The 17,570-nt window shown below is 43.3% G+C and overlaps 1 protein-coding gene across 1 annotated transcript in view; it reads right to left on the bottom strand.

Moving 5' to 3' along the window:
• The window catches only part of LOC126094110 (ionotropic receptor 25a), a 216,765-nt gene extending 202,805 nt beyond the window's left edge, over window positions 1–13,960 (bottom strand). Inside the window, exon 1 of the mRNA XM_049908770.1 lies at window positions 13,891–13,960. The gene's annotated coding sequence lies outside the window, so the exon portion shown is untranslated. The remainder of the gene's footprint in view (window positions 1–13,890) is intronic.
• Window positions 13,961–17,570: the final 3,610 nt, after the last annotated feature.

Raw genomic sequence — 17,570 nt, 5'->3', positions numbered from 1 at the left:
TTTAATAAATATCAAGTATATATATGAGAAACTAAGAGTGACTCGGAAGAATGGAAGACCAAAAACTCCGTGGAAGAAAGACGGATTTACTTTTTTAAGGAACATGAAAACCCTGAACGCAAATGCCAACTGCTAAAATCATGGGAGTATTTGTTTTCTAGTACCGCACACAACGCCACTGCGGAACGAGTGTTTTCGCTGATGTCGGCCCAGTGGACTGGTGAAGGAAATTGACTGCTGCCAGGGACTGTGGAATGCTAATGTAACTACAAGCTAACTTGCATGGAGCTCTATAAATAAGTAAAAGGGAAAAGAGACTTGCTGAAAAAGATGAAATATTACGAAAAATATGATGTACCAACTACCTCTGCCACAACAAGTTCCATGCAATTGTGTTCGAAATAAAAAATAAGTATATTAAATAAATTTTTACTTCATTTTTACACCCCACCTCACCCCTCTCAGAGTGTCCCGACAAGATCCTAAGGTCATAGCTAGATATGGCAACCCTATCTTTAGTGTGAATTACTGGCTGAACACTTGAGGATGGGGTGTGGCCGATAAAGTTATGCTGACAAGGATAGCTCCCCATCGAACCCCCTTCAGATATAGTTGCAAGATGGCCCAGTCCGTCAAAAACTGGGCACAGATCAAACACGAAAACAGGAAGATGGTTTACTGAACTGTGAAAAAAGAAGCAAAATCGAAACAGTTAACGGCTCAAGTTGAAGATGTACAACATCGAGCGAATATCTGGTCACGGTGTTGGACCGCAAAGAGGGTAAATCCGTGTTCAAATCTCCTTGGTGCCCCATTTTCCAACATCGAGGAGTGTGGAAGGGAACTCCAGACGTACTGAATGTTTACCGTCTAACCTCCTTGCCTAGGGACGTCAGATGAAAGTTGATGTCGTCAAGCCCCGAATCAAAATTGCGCAACGGATAACTGGGGAGGGGAGCTTGAGAGCGCTACCTAGAGAGCATGCCCTTTCTATACGATACTAGGCAAGGGGCTGGAGGGCTCACACACTGATGTGTGGGTCCCTGCATTCTATATCTTTTATTTTAAATGAATTGCTTTAACTTGACTTCATTGTGATTTTTATGGTTTGTTAAGATTGATGACAATTGATTACGTATTTATTTTAAATATCATCACTCGATTTTACAGCGATTGCAGAAATTGTTCCAGTTTACAGACATTACAATTTTACAATATTATATACCAATCCGCACCCACATTTCTACGGGCAAGACGGAATTGCGTTGGCCAAATGTATACCACCACAGTCTCCCAATATTTTACATAGGACATCCACTATGTGAGGAGGATAACGGGCAAACTGGGGACCAGATACATTAACACAGGGGGTCAAATTTCCTAAATTAACGAGATCATTCATTTCCTTACACAATCCGAAGTTGGAAATAAAAGAGTTAGTACAAATATTCAAATACCTCTCTTCCATGCATGAACATTGAGACAGACGCACTGAGGGCACGTCTGCTCACTTACCCGTCTTCTGTAACACTCCACGAATATGGCGGGCACCCGGAGGTCTTCCTGGGCCCTGGTGGAGGGGGTGGTCGAACCACTTGGCCGCGACCAACCTCTCCACCCCAAATTTTGTGACACTGGAAAGTCTTTGACTTTTATCTGCCCGTGCTGCCACTCTGGATCCCCTACCCAGGAGTAAGGTTGGCACTACTATACTACAGAACTACTTCCCAACAAAGATGTGGCCACGCTTTATGGAAAGGTGTGAGGAGGATTAGGAAAGTTCATGTGCAGATTCACATTCACGTACAAGAAATGCATAATACACGACACATATAAATACGTATTATGAAGCCTGACACATTTCTTTCCACCCGTCCTCATGGGTTCTGATGCACCCGCGGCCGGCCGCGTCGTGTAATAAAATTGGCTGCGGAGCCGCCTCTGTTTCTATTTCCCGGTGCGAGCGAGCAGCGAAACCTGCTGCTTATGGAGCGGAAACTACTGTACTGGTTCAGTACTTACCACCTAGTTGTTCTACACAAGTACTATATGTTAAGAATCTTGCGTTTCGTTTTGGAAGTTTTGATTCTTCTATTCCTTTGTTGTAACATAGTTCACACCAGTTTATTTATTGTTTTCATTTCTGTGAGACGTCTATGCAGCAACTCGCCTACTCTCGCTATTCATCACATTTACTTGCTACGGTAATATATTTTTACCATACGACTCATGTTCTATAACCAATGTATAGTATGACAATTGCTAAGACTTCAGAAGGAGAACAGACACGTCAACGACCGGTTACAAAGTTCATTATTTTGTGAAAAAAAAAGGTCACGAGGGAGATTTGAAAACGGACCTACAAGAATGGCAGTCCAACACCATGATCACACAACCAGATACCGGCGTTCTTGCACTTCGCTCGACGTTGCACTCTTCAACTGGGACCTTTCGCTGTTTCAATTTTGCTGTTTTTTCATCGTTCAGTACACCTTCTTCCTGTTTTCATTCTTGATCTGTGTTCAGTATTTGACGGGCTATCCACCATCTTACCACTAAATCTGGCGGGGGGGGGGGGGGGAGGGGGGCAATGGGGAGCTTCCCCTGTGACCAATAAACTTTTGCAAGTAGAGCTGTGATTTATTCCAGTGACAGAATTAAATGAATTTATGAAATGTGGTGTGTTATGAAATATTACAGTGCTAATTAAACAGGACTTCTGGTCAAAGACGTACAGCGTTATCGACACAAAATTAACTAGGGGTAGAACAGCAATAAGTTTAATAATGAATAAGAAGCTAAGAATTTTGGTAAGCTGCTATGAACAGCATATGAAAGGATTATAGTAACCAAGACAGACACAATATGGACGCCTACCAGAATAGTAAAAATTTGTATATTTACTGGCATGACGCAGAGACTCAAAGAATTTGTGATGAGATGAAAGAAATTATTCAGGTATTTCAGGGGGATGAAAATTTAATTCTGATGGTGGACTGGAATTCCATTGTAGGAAAAGGAAAAGTAGTACGATAACATCGACTGGGGTAAAAGGAATGAAAGGGGAAGCTGCTTGGTAGAATTTTGTACAGAGCGCAGTTTAATCGCTGACAGCACTTGGTTTAAGAATCTTGGAGAAAGTTGCATACATGGAAATAAGCCTGGAGACATCGGAAGGTTTCAGACAAATTACACAACATTAAGAAAGAGATTTTAAACTGCAGACCTTTTCTAGGGTCGAATATGGACTCTGGCCATAAGTAAATCGTTATGAACTGCAGACTAACTGTAGAATCCGTAAGAAAATAAGGATATGGGACCCTGATAAAGTGATACAACCAGAGACGCTCTTGAGAGTTCCGCCGGGAGCGACAGAAACAGGGGCAGGAATACAGCAGAAGGCGAATGTTTAAGAGTTGAGAGATGAAGTAGTGAATAGAGCAGAGGATAAAATAGGCAGAAAGTCTAGGCCTGGTAGAAACCCTCGGTTGACACCCGAGATATTGAACGTAATTGGAGAAGGGGATAAATACAACAAATGTAGTAGGCAAACGAAAAACAGGCACCTAAAAATGAGACAGACAGAAAATGCAAAAGCTTGCTAGAGGAGAAGCACACACTGTAGAAGCGTACATGACTATGGGAAAGATAGATGCCACCTACTGGTAAAATGAAGAGACATTTGAAGAAAAGGGGAGCACCTGTATTAATGTTAAGTATTCAGATGGCTACTCCGTAATAAGCGGAGAAGGAAGGCAATAGGTAGAAGAAGTAAGTGGGAAGCTCAGACAAGCGAGGTGAGGAGAATATTATACAAACCGGAAGAGGACGTTTATGAAGATGAGAAGGCAAATGTGGTATTACGAGAAGAACATGACCCAGCACTGAAAGACCTAGGTGGAAACTAGGCCCCTGGAATAGACATTTCCTCACGCGTACTGTCATGGGACAGCCAGCCATAACAAAGCTATTCCACCGGTATGCAAGGTAAATGAAACGGACGAAATACCCTCAGATTTCAAAAAGAACGAAATGATCCCAGTTCTGAAGAGGACAGGTGGTGACAGGTATGAATATGAACCAGACATCAGTTTAATAGGCCATGGCTGCAAAATATTGACGCAGATCATTTACAAAGGAATGGAAAAATTCGGCCTTTGTCGATTTAGAGAAAGCTTTGACAGTCGATCGAAATATACTCTTTGGACTTATGAAGGTAGCAGAAATAAAATAACGGAACGAAAGTTTGTCTAGAACTTGTACAGAACCCAGACTACAGTTACAAGAGCCGAAGGATGTGAAAAGGAGTTGGCAAGGGAATGAGTCAGGGTCGTATCCTATCCCCGATGGTCGCTACGTTGAGCTAGCAGTAAAGGAAACCAAGGAGAAAGTGGGAAGGGACTTAAAGTCGATGGAGAAGAACTAGAGCTTTGAGATCTGGCGATGACATTCTATACCTGATGGCAAAGTGCTTGAAGAGCAGTTACGTGATGTGGATAGTGTTTTGAAAAGAGGATATAGGATGAATATCAAGAAAGTAACACATAATTAATAAAACATGGTGGACATTCATCTGGCGATACTGATGCGATTAGACTAGGAGATACTAAAAATAGTAGATGAAGTTTACTATTTGGGCAGAAAAATAACAGAATAACAGATTATGGCCGAATTAGAGAGGTTAGAAAATGTAGACTGGCAATGGCAAGAAAAGCGTTTCTGAAAAAGAGAAATTTGTTAACATCGAATACAAATGTAAGTTAACAGTATCTTCCGTCGGTTCTTGGTAGAACAACATTATAATAAATGAAAACCACCAGTTTGCTTTTGTTCTACAATGTTACTTTTATTGTTAACCGGTTTTCGGCTTACAAGGCCATCTTCAGACATTTACTCAGTAAAACAAAAGAAACTGGTGCTTTTCATTTATTACAAATGTAAGTGTTGGGAAGTATTTAAGAACGTATTTTGTAAGTAGGCTGTTTAGGTTTTTATGTTGGTAACGCCACGTAGCGCGCTGTATGAAAATCACTGACTGTGCTGTGTGCAGTCTGTGGATGGTTGGCATTGTTGGAATAGTCGCTATTGTAGTGTTGGGCAGTTGGATGTGAACAACGCGTAGCGTTGTGCAGTTGGAGGTGAGCCGCCAGCAGTGGTGGATGTGGGGAGAGAGATGGCAGAGTTTTGAGAGGTTACTATAAGCGGACGATCTGGACGTGTGTCCGTCGGAAAAAGGAAATTTGTAAAGGTGGTTGTCATGAATTGACAGATATATGATGACTTTTGAACATTATTAGGGTAAATACATTGTTCTCTATCAAAATATTTCATTTACTAACTATGCCTATCAGTAGTTGGAATCTTTTATTTAGCTGGCAGTATTGGCGCTCGCTGTATTGCAGTAGTTCGAGTTACGAAGATTTTTGTGAGGTAAGTGATTCATGAAAGGTATAGGTTGTTTTTGGCCAGGGCCATTCTTTTGTAGGGATTATTGAAAGTCAGATTGCGTTGCGCTAAAAAAAAATTGTGTGTCAGTTTAGTGATGATCAGAATAAGTAAAGAGAAAACTGTTTGAATACGTTGAATTTTGCTCAGCTGTTTGAAAATCAAATAACGTAGAAGTTTACCAGCACAGTCATTTCATAATTTTTAAAGGGGATGTTTCATTTGGCGACCCTTCCCTTTAAAAATTATGAAATGACTGTGCTGGTAAACTTACCAACGTGGCGTTACCAACATAAAAACCTAAACAGCCTACTTACAATTTGTATGGAGTGTAGCCTTCTACAGAGGTGGAACGTGGGCGATAAGAAGTTCAGAGAAAAAGAGCGCAGAAGCTCTTGAAATGTGATGCTACAGAAGACTTCTGAATATCAAATGGATATATCGAGTAACTAACGAGAGGGTAGCGAATCGAAGTGGGGAAAAAATGTAAGTTAAGACACAACTTGACTAAAAGAAAGGATCGATTGGTATAAGAATTACTGAAGCATCAGGGAATTGGTAATGGCGGGAAAGCGGAATATAAAAGTCGTAGAGGCAAACCAAGAGAGGAATGTAGTAACCAGATTTAGAACGGTGTTGGTTGCAGTAGTTATTCGGAGATGAAGAGGCCTGCGGAAGGCAGGCTAGCATTGAGAGCTGCATCAAACCAGTCTTGAACTGAAGTACATAAAAACAACAACAATAGCACCAACATAATGAATTACTGTACCCTACCACGATATTATAGCAGCTGACCTTCCGTGGTTGTTATTGGAAATACGCGTTAATGTTACAATAAAGAAGTACGGTAGTCACTAAAGATGGTTTCAAGACAGCTGCATATGTACTATCAAGTGGTTCAGCGTGCCGTCGTGACATCACGGTAATAACTGTCGACCGGAGCGCCCCCATTCCCAGGTGCAATAACGTTGTGGCAGAGTTAAACTTTTGAGAGCTCTTACGAATATAATCTTCAAAGGAGGAAAATGGGTTTTCCAAACGAAAGTTCTTTAATTCACTTCTAAATTTTGCTACTGACAACAAATTTCATATTCTCCTGTAGGTCGATGAATATGTGTGCCCATCGATCATAGTCCTTTCTCTATAGATATTGAATCCTTGATTTCTTTGTAAAGACTGTTTTTGGTCCCATTATTATAATCATCCTTTATACTGTTTATTTCAGAAAATAAAAAATTACTTACAGCGACAAAGGTCTTTAATATGTACCAGTTGTCAAAATACTAAGTTTTCGAAGGGATATATGCAGAATGTTCTAGGACTAAAACAAGATGTGATCTTATAATGTAGTGCCATACTTTGAAAAGGTTATCCTTGGAAGTCAAGTTCCCTCATAAAACGTTTCCGTAACTTATTGATGAGTGGAAGTATGCACAAAATCATTAGAGTTGTGAAAACACACTTTAAAAAAGGAAAGTATTTTTGTTGGCATTTGTTCCTAAGTGGTCTTCTCAGGCCGATGAATAGCACTTCGGTCTTACGTGGTTATAAAAAGCGGTGTATGTTGTGGGTTGCTATGAGGACAGTGAGCTGACTGACAGAAACTGTGGAAATAGATTTCCTTCCAGTAGTTTGTGTGAAGAGCAGAAAAATCTTCCAGGTACTGCATTAGGTTCTGTTGATCGAGTTCAGTTGATTTTTTATTCCCTGTCACTTATCCCCATATCTGTCATTTCGGCATTCGTGCACTAGATAATGAACAGAAACTATTTTATGATCTTACGCAGTGAAACAATTTCGGAGGACCGAATTCAACATTTCGCTTTCTCTGTATCATTCTCAATATTTAAGCCAGTATGATACATAAGCGATTGCGTTGGTGACTTTGATCTGTTTGCTGACTTCCTAAGATTATGAACCTTCCTGGCAGATTGAAACTGTGTGCCGGACCGAGACTCGAACTCGGGACCTTTGCCTTTCGCGGGCAAGTGCTCTACCAACATTTTTTTTTCTGTGCTATGTTTGTTGCATAAGAGATAGTTGACTGACGAAATAAATGTATACAAGTAAACAAAATCCCTTCTTTTGGGGTGGTGGAAAGAAAATAGATCCGCTACATTCTTCCGTCATTGTGCGGGAGCGATTCTTATAGGAGAGCCAGGCATGCTTCATCCTGCTGGCGTCTCATGTTTGCGTCAGCAGCAACCTAATTGTGCTTCTTCACGAGGGTAAGGAGGAAACGAAATAGCCACCTCGTTGGCGAAAAATGAATGAGAAACTTAATAAATAATTTCATAAAGAAAAAAAGGGAATCCTGAGATTGAACAAAATATCGTTTGATCGTTCTTCAGTTCTGTCGCTATGACAATGTTAGTTTCAAGAAATATGCGTAATTTTCTTTGTATTTCTTTTGTCGTTCGAGCTTTTGATGTTCTGTCATCAGGTACATCCAATAATCTGCTTTACTCTTTGTCATAGCCGTCGAGATGTAATGGACTGTCAGTCCTTTGAGCCAGTTGGCTGACCTTCTTTTAGTGTTAGGATATGGCACGTCATCAGGCAGAAGGACGTGTGTCGGTGTAATCGTGTTAGGTGACGTGCGGAGAACATGTGCTAGTTTGTGCCTGAAGAGATTCCACACGTCTTTAACATGGTCACAGAGGAAGCGATGTTCGTCAGTGTCGATGACAGTGCAGCTGTAACAGTTTGGTGTACGTGCCAGATGTATCGCGTGCAATTTGGAGGTGGTGGGGATTTTTCTGTTGCCTGCGAGGTACCACGTCGATCGCACATTGGATGGTAGATGCGGGTCAGATATGTTTTCCCAAATGTTTTTTCCAATCATAATGTCGAAACTTGTTTTCTATTCGATTGCGCAGTTTTCCCTCCAGCAAGGTGTTGTAAACCTCCTTAACCTGATATATGTCCTTCTCCGGTATTCGATGGCGTACATAGCTGTATTCCACAAGAATATGTTTATAGCGGTACAGCTCGTGTGAGATGTGATGCACATCGATTGGTGGATCTCTGCTGACTGGGGTGATTTCACGTAAGAGATGAGCCACTAAGGTCCGCGGTGATCGTTGCCACGCTGCAGTCCGGAACCGCGGGACTGCTGCGGTCGCAGGTTCGAATCCTGCCTCGGGCATGGGTGTGTGTGATGTCCTTAGGTTAGTTAGGTTTAAGTAGTTCTAAGTTCTAGGGGACTTATGACCTAAGATGTTGAGTTCCATAGTGCTCAGAGCCATTTGAACAATTTTGATCGTTGCCACTGTTTATAAGTTTTGCTAACGTATAGCGCTTGCGCTTTAAGGTAGACATCTGTCAGATGTAGCCCGCCATTTCGTGTCGGTAGCGTCAAGGTATCGTATGAAACCTTAAATATCTGACCTCTGCTGACAAAATAACTAAGTGCTGCTTGCATTTGGTGTTCTATGTTTCGTGGCAGAGGCACCACTTGAGCAACATAGTTGACTTTGGAAGTTATATAGGTATTGGCTAGTTGCACTTTTTGTATTGCATTTAAATTACGCAAGCTGTGTTGTTGTATGCTTGCTCGTAATGTGGCAAGTAATTTACTATAATTGAGAGCGGCCGTGCGGCGGATATTACTCGTATATTCTATTCCAAGGCATTTTATTTTTTCCACAGTGTTGGTAGGTCCAGCGGCTCTGATCTCTATACCTCGACAAAGATTCATAATACCAGATTTATTGCGGTTGAGTTTAGCTCCTGACGCCAGTTCGTAGGTCGCCACAAGTTCGAGTACTGTGTCCACCTCGCTTTCGTCAGTCACAAGTACCCCTACATCGTCCTCGTAGGCTTGGCATATGATCTTCTGCCCGTGTATATGTAGTTCGCGGAGTTCCCGAATGAGGGATACTAACAAGGGAACCTCCCCATCGCACCCCCCTCAGATTTAGTTATAAGTTGGCACAGTGGATAGGCCTTGAAAAACTGAACACAGATCAATCGAGAAAACAGGAAGAAGTTGTGTGGAACTATGAAAAAACAAGCAAAATATACAAACTGAGTAGTCCAAGGGCAACATATGCAATATCAAGGATGGTCTGAGCACAGGAGCCCCGTGGTCTCGTGGTAAGCGTGAGCAGCTGCGGAGCAAGAGGTCCTTGGTTCAAGTCTTTCCTCGAGTGAAAAGTTTAAATTCAGACAATTATCAGAGTTCAGGCACTCGCACATAATCAACTTCGCTCTCCGAAATTCCAGCACATGTTCAGATCTGCTTGGACATATGCACGATTTGACGGTCTACACACGGAAAAATTTGAAAACGTTAAAACCATATGTTTTGACAGAGCACAGAGAAAACTGTGTGACTGTGAAACTGTTGCATTCATTTGTTGCAGTTTATGTGACACACTCTTATATTTTCATCACTTTTTTGGGAGTGATTATCACATCCACAAGAAAACCTAAATCGTGCAACGTAGAAGAATCTTTTTACCCATTCGCCAAGTGTGCAAGTTAGGTAGGTCGACAACATATTTCTGTCATGTGACGCACATGTCGTCACCAGTGTCGTATAGAATATATCCGACGTGTTTTCCTGGACCAAATGTTTTCAGTTCTTATTGGAGAGGCACGTCCTTTCGTCTACTAATCGCACGGTTTTGCGGTGCGGTCGCAAAACACAGACACTAAACTTATTACAGTGAACAGAGACGTCAATGAACGAACGGACAGATCATAACTTTGCAAAAGTAAAGTAAGCAAACTTTTCGCTCGAGGGAAGACTTGAACTAAGGACCTCTCGCTCCGCAGCTGCTCACGCTAACCACGGGACCACGGCGCTCTCGTGCTCACATAATCCTTGATATTGCCTGTGTTACCCATGGACTACTCAGTTTGCATATCTTGCTTATTTTTTCATAGTTACACACAACTTCTTCCTGTTTTCTCGATTGATCTGTGTTCAGTTTTTCAAGGCCTATCCACTGTGCCAACTTACAACTAAATCTGAGGGGGGTGCGATGGGGAGGTTCCCTTGTAAGAGGGGTTCAAGCGCAATCGCGAAAAGCGTCATGGACATGGGGCAACCTTGTCTTACCGAACTCTGAATATTGATCGGGCGACTGAGTTGTCCGTTGACACTGATTCTTGACGTGCTATTCGTCAGTATGTTTTTCACGGAGGCTATAATTTTCTGTGGGAAGTGCACAGATGTCATACACCGGAACAGGTACGAATGATTAACTTTATCAAAAGCTTTTTCAAAGTCAAGCGACATCAGAGCACAGCGAATCTTGCAGGCTTCCGATATCGCTATAATGTCTCTGTATTCGCATAAGGTCTGAAGTATAGTTCTGTCCTTTCCCACACTTGTCTGGTAAGCTCCTGTCACTGTACGAATAACTGAATTGAACCTTTGCATCATGATACGGGCGAAGATTTTATAATCACTATTGAGAAGTGTTATGGGTCGAAGATTCTCCATGGTTTTGCCTCCTGGAGTTTTGGGGACTAAGACCACTGTACCTTCACAGAATTCCTTCGCAAGGTCAGTTTCGGCATTTATTATTTCATTGCAGACGAGTGTCAATTTGGTAATTATCTGTCCGTGAAAAGTTTGATAAAATTCAGCGGGTAGCCCATCTGGTCCACGTGATTTATTCTTTGGGCTCTTCGAGATGGTATCTTAGACGTCTTCGTCCGTTATTCTTGCTGCGAGCATATCAGCTTCTTCTGGAGTGAGTCGCTCTGTCGTCCTAGCAGAAGGAGCTTGCTGCGCTGTTTCATCTGCCTGTGTATTGGCCAGCAATTCACTAAAGTGTCGGTGGATCTCGTCTCGTATTGCAGCTTGATCTGTCAAGAGTCTCCCGTCTGAAGTTTTGAGTTCCGCCAGAATTTTCCGTTTTTGTCTTTTATTCTCTTGGAGAATGTGGTACATCGATGTTGTCTCTTCTCGTGTACCGTTCTGCAAACGCGTTCGTATTTTACAGCCTTAGAGATGGTGTCTCTGCAGGGTGAGCAATTTTGCTTTTATTCTGTTGATCTGCCTATGATTTGTTATCACTGTAGCACCCCGAACGCCCAAGTCTCTCAGACAGCTGAAGTAAAAGTCTAATGTCCGCTTACGCCAGGCGACTTCTTCACGGGAGTAAGTTTTCATTGTCTTTATTAATGCGGGCTTCGCGCAGTTTAGCCACCAATTCAGCGCCGGACCGTACAAGTGGAACTTCCTTTCACATTCTGCCCAAGTGGTGTGGAAGGCTGCGTAACATCCAGGATCCGGAAGATGAGCGACATTTAGCTTCCACTGACATCTCGCCCTGTAAATTCATTGTTTCTCTAAATTTATCGTGCATATGTACGCGATATGATCAGAGAAAATAGTGGGCCATAGCTCGGACTGTAAACCGTGTCTCCTTAAATGGGATGTTGCGTAAATCCTGTCGATACGACTGGCAGAATGGCTGGTGATATAGGTGAAACCTAGCTATCACCATGTTTTAGTTCCCAAGTATCAAGCAGATGGAAGTCTCTGACGATGTTCTCCAGCTCCAGAGATTTGTTAAAATTTGGCATCTGATCTTTGGGACTCAGCACACAATTAAAGTCACCCGCAAATATTGTTTGTTCAGATCGCACCGCGAAAAGGGGGGCAATGTCCTCCTTGAAAAATTCGGCTCTGCGGCGCTTGTCTCCGGTTCCTGACGGGGCATATATGTTGATAAACCTGGTGTTGTTTATCGTGACAGCGAGACCTCTACTGTTCGGCAGTTTCTCCACGTCTGTAAGTAGGATCCCCTCTTTAGTCATAATCGCTGGGCCGAGGCCATTGTCATTGCCAGGATTGATGACGGCGTTGTAGCCGGTGATGTCGTCCAAACGGGTAGCCGTTACTTCTTGCAGCATTAAGATGTCAACATCAGCGGCGTACAGAAAATCTTGGAGATTCCTCAGATTGAGGGTGCTTCTAATTTTATTTATGTTCAAGGTCGCAATTCTGTACGCCTGCAAGGACGTCATGTCGACTGTACCGCGTCAGGTGGGATACTGTTAGCCAGGTGAAGTGGATGTTTGCTCCACTTAGAAGAAGTCGGCATCATCATCTGCTGCATGAGCGTCTTGGATGGTGGTATAGTCGATGGTCGGGTGCCGTCCGTCCTGAATGTTGCGGTATGGCAGCCATCTCCACATCATGGCTTTGCTCCTCCATATCATCCGCCCAATCTCGCAACTTCCCACGTGTCCGTTTTTGGTACACGTGGAGGGTCCTTCGGACTAGCTGTACCGTCTGGAATGTGGATTCCACGGTCGGGTTCAGTGTCCTCATTTCGGGTCTTCATTTTTGTTCTTCGATCTTCCAGAGGAGTTGCCTGTGTCGTCTCCTCTAGTTCTTGGTCTATCTGTTTCGCCTTTTCACGCAGTATTGGCGCGATTTCTGCTGCTCCTTGACGGGCTATTCGACGTTTCTCCCGTTTCGTTGGTGAAACAGTTGTAGGCTGCTGGTCATTATCCTCCGACGTTGCAACCGTGTCCTCTTTGTATTGCCCGACTTCTTCGAGTGGTTGACATGTGGTTGACACATGCCTTCTTCTGCCGTCTTTAGCCTGGTCTGGTTCTGCACGCCTGTCAGTTTCCTCGTCTTGTGAGTGTGCTGGACCTGTAGCGTCTGTGCTGCTAGTATCGATGGCTGCGTTACCATCGGGAACGTCGGCTTAAGCAACTACCGCCCTGTCGAAACACACGTCAGGGGCGACGTCACTGCGAATTGCGGCGGCGTACGACACGGGTAGCGTGGCCATCTGACTAGGCGGGTCCCGCTCCCCAGTCGGCAGTTGCGTCACACGCCGTTGAACACACTGCGCGCGTACGTGTTGGGTCGAACCACATCCCGTGGAGGTTCTCGGCTGGCCATCGTAAATGATGATCGCTCGATATCCACTAATCCAGAGATACGGTTGGATATGTTTCAGCTTGTCAATCTTAACTTGCCTGACTCCATTTAATACTGGATACTTGTGCAAGCTAGACCATTTTTTGGCGACATTGCTGATAATGGCGCCATAGTCTCTCAGTTTGTTGTTAATTTCCTCGGGCATTATTTCAAAGGGGAGCTCAAAGATTCGAGCCGTTCTTATCCTCATTCCTGCACGCGAATCCGTGACCTGCCCTAAGTGTCCGTCTGAATGTTTGAATTTGGCCACCCCACCACATGCTTCTACAATTTGGTCGCACTTGTCAGAACTGGATAACTTAAGGAACACAGTCGGACTGACAATCGGCAGGTGAATTCCAATCAATTCATCCACTTTGATCTGAAAAGTTTCTTCGATAAATGCCTCAACTTCGTAAGATTTCGGTCGTGCGCAGTTCGGATCGAAAATCAACTTCAAAGTATCTCGTCGCGTTGCCTGTTCCATTACGTCATATTAGAAATGTGATCGTGTACTATAACTAACGCAGAAAGCGCACACTCACCACACAGCGCCGGCCGCTCGCAGCGACGATGTAAACACCGCAAACAGCCGCTCCGCACGTCCGCACAGCACGGCCGGCGGCGGCGGAACGCCAACTGGGCTACCTAAGCACGACTGACGCCCCGCCCCCACAGCTTTACTTCCGCCAGTACTTCGTCTCCTACCTTGCAAACTTTACAGAAGCTCTCCTGCGAACCTTGCAGAACTAGCAACTCCTGAAAGAAAGGATATTGCAGAGACATGGCTTAGCCACAGCCTTGGGGATGTTTCCAGATTGAGATTTTCACTCTGCAGCGGAGTGTGCGCTGATATGAAACTTCCTGGCAGATTAAAACTGTGTACCGGACCGAGACTGGATCTCGGGACCTTTGCCTTTCGCGGGCAAATACTCTCTCCTAAGATTATGTCGCCTCAACCTATGTTCTAGCTACGAACATGATCGGTGAGTTCAGTTCTTTGCTTTTGGGAACGATGTTCCTTGATGTGAAGGGCACTGTTAGGCTAGACGCCCTGTAGTAATTGAGTAATCGCGTGACGTTAGGATGTAGACAAAAAAAAAATCAGGTCGCAACAATGTCCCACCAATTGGTTCTACGCCTCCGTGACTTCTCCCTGATGTCTGAGGCTCGTGAATTGTGTAGACTGGCTGGGTGAGAACTTCCAGGTGGACTATAATACGCACTTTCCTATTCCGTCTGCAGGAACCATGACGGGCCGAGTTTCTGACGTGCTTACTTTGCGACCCGTGTCGCTGCGCGCAGACAATCGGCTAGCATCCAAATCGATGTTCCTGGGCTCACGGTGAGCCGATATGAATAATACCTAACGTAGTCAAACAATTTCTTGGATAACATTCGCCAATCGTACAATCACTTTATCAGGGTCCCATATCCTTATTTCCTTATAGCTTCTACAATTAGTCTGCAGTTCATAACGATTTATTTATGGCTAGAGTCCATATTCGACCCTAGAAAAGGTTTGCAGTTTAAAATCTCTTTCTTAATGTTGTATAATTTATCTGAAACCTTCCGATATCTCCAGGCTTTTTTCCATGTATGCAACTTTCTCTAAGATTCTTAAAGTAAGTGCTGTCAGTGATTTAAACTACTCTCTGTAGAAAATTCTACCAAGCAGCTTCCCCTTTCATTCCTTTTACCCCAGTCGATGTTATCGTACCATTTTTCCTGTTCCTACAATGGAGTTCCAGTCCACCTTCACAATTAAATTTTCATCCCCCTTAAGTGTCTGAATAATTTATTTCAGTTCATCACAAATTCTTTGAGTCTCTCCATCATACTAGTAAATACATAAATTTGTGCTATTCTGGTGGGCGTTCATATTGTATCTGTCTTGGTTACTATAACCTTTCATATGCTGTTCGTAGCAGCTTACCAAAATTCTTAGTTTCTTATTCATTATTAAACATATTACTGTTCTACCCCTATCTAATTTTGTTTTGATAACGCTGTACTTCTTTCAACAGAAGCCCTGTTTAATTAATATCTGCACTGTATTATTTCATAACATACTACATTTCATAAATTGATTTCATTCTGTCGCTTGGATAAATGACACAAGGGAAACTCCCCATCCCCCCCTCCCCCCAGATTTAGTGGTAAGATGGTGGATAGCCCTTCAGAAACTGAACACAGATCAAACATGAAAACAGGAAGAAAGTGTACTGAATGATGAAAAAAAAGCAAAATTGAAATAGCAAAAGGTCCAAGCTCAATATGTGCAACGTCGAGCGAAGTGCAAGAACGCTGGCGAACAGTGGTTCAGAACGGTCTAAACCCTGGCCAAAAGTCGAAAAGTGAAAATAATAATTCCAAATTTACAGATTTTACGTTTTTGGGGTCGCTGATTACGAATTTGATATAAAAATTATGAAAATCAAAATGGCGGACGGAAATGGCGGACATTTTGGAAAAATAATCACTTTATCGTTCCGAAAATTTGCACCAACAGGTTTTCGAGGTCACTGATTACGGATTTGACGTCAAAATTATGAAACTCAAAATGGCTGGTAGTGACATAACTTGAATTTTCCGGGCTAATAGACCGTGATTGATGTGTAAATCTTTCTCCTATCATTTCCTCTCCGACTGCGGGAGACATCTTCACAGGTAAAGTGGCGAACTGCAACTAGATCTCGAGGGAGCGCCGAATATATGGGCAGTGTAGAAGGCACCGCAGTCCAACACGTGACGTCGGCTAAGGGATTACGCGTGGTAGTGCCAGCATTCTCGACTGCAAGTAATCGATCGTCATTCTTACGCTGCAATGTTGACATCCAAACTTTATCTAATTTAACACCTTCCTGTTTTGTTTTAAAAAATGGCTCTGAGCACTATGGGACGCAACTGCTGTGGTCAGAAGTCCCCTAGAACTTAGAACTACTTAAACCTAGCTAACGTAAGGACATCACACACATCCATGCCCGAGGCAGGATTCGAACCTGCGACCGTAGCGGTAGTGCGGTTTCAGACTGTAGCACCTTTAACCGCTCGGCCACTCCGGCCGGCTCCTGTTTTGTTTTAAAATTATTTCCGTGTTTATAAAGCACAATAGCCTCTCTACACATACGCGCATGATAAAGCGATGTTTTCGATGTGACACTCGTCCCAGTGAATTTTATTTAATGATCACCCTCTTGGTAAAGATATTTCGTTACGGCCGATTTACCCGTATGTCCCAGGCGGTAGTTCTTCTTGTGTTCAATCAGACGGATGGTAAAATTTCTTTTTGTGGTGTACCTGTTTAAGCCAGACCACAACTACAAGGAACTTTATACACACCCGGTGTAGCCAAAGTATGTCATATATCTTTTTCCGATCTTAAACATTCTTTTATCATCCTGGTGAGTCTGAAGGTAGTTTCCACACCATACTTGCTCAACACTTTCCCAATGGGATCTGTAATCTTACTGATAAACAGAAGGAAAACTTTACCTTTGGACGGCCATTGTTGCTCGTTGATCCTGTTTCTCTCCCTAGGACGAAGTGCTCGATCTATCTCCTTGTTCGAATAATCATTCTCCTTGAATGTCGACCGCAGATGTTCAAACTCATCTTTTAAATATGTCGGTTCCCAAATTTTGCGTGCCCTCTCCACCGAGGTTTTAATCACACCTCTTTTTTTGGGTGGTGGTTAGAATCTTTGTGCAGGTAATGGTCAGCATGCGTGGCTTTTCTATGTGCCCTATGGTCCAACGTTCAGTCCCGTCGCCGTGAGGCAGTGTCGCAATATCTAGTGGAAAAATATTCACTATACACGAGATAGCTTCCTTGACTGGAATAAATAGCGACACACCATTAAAACTAACAAGGATATCACCTTGGCCCACGTGCATTTCTTTTAATTTGTGAATGAAATGATATGGATTTTTAATATGATTGTCAGTTCCACGAACATGAGGTTCGTTCAAATGGCTCTGAGCACTGTGGGACTTAACATCCGAGGTCATCAGTCCCCTAGACTTAGAACGACTTAAACCTAACTAACATAAGGACATCACACACATCCATGCCCGAAGCAGGATTCGAACCTGCGACCGTAGAACCGCTCGGACACTACGGCCGGCTGAACATGAGGTAGCAGCAATGAGGCAAGGCGCGTAGCTAATTCGTGGATGGGAGACCCAATAGCACTCTCACTACACCGGCTATAAGGAAAATTCCT

This window comes from Schistocerca cancellata, chromosome 1 (assembly GCF_023864275.1).
Source record: "Schistocerca cancellata isolate TAMUIC-IGC-003103 chromosome 1, iqSchCanc2.1, whole genome shotgun sequence".
NCBI classification, from domain to species: Eukaryota; Metazoa; Arthropoda; class Insecta; order Orthoptera; family Acrididae; genus Schistocerca; species Schistocerca cancellata.
Note: the sequence above shows the minus strand (reverse complement) of the source record. Positions and strands in the feature narration are given on the sequence as shown.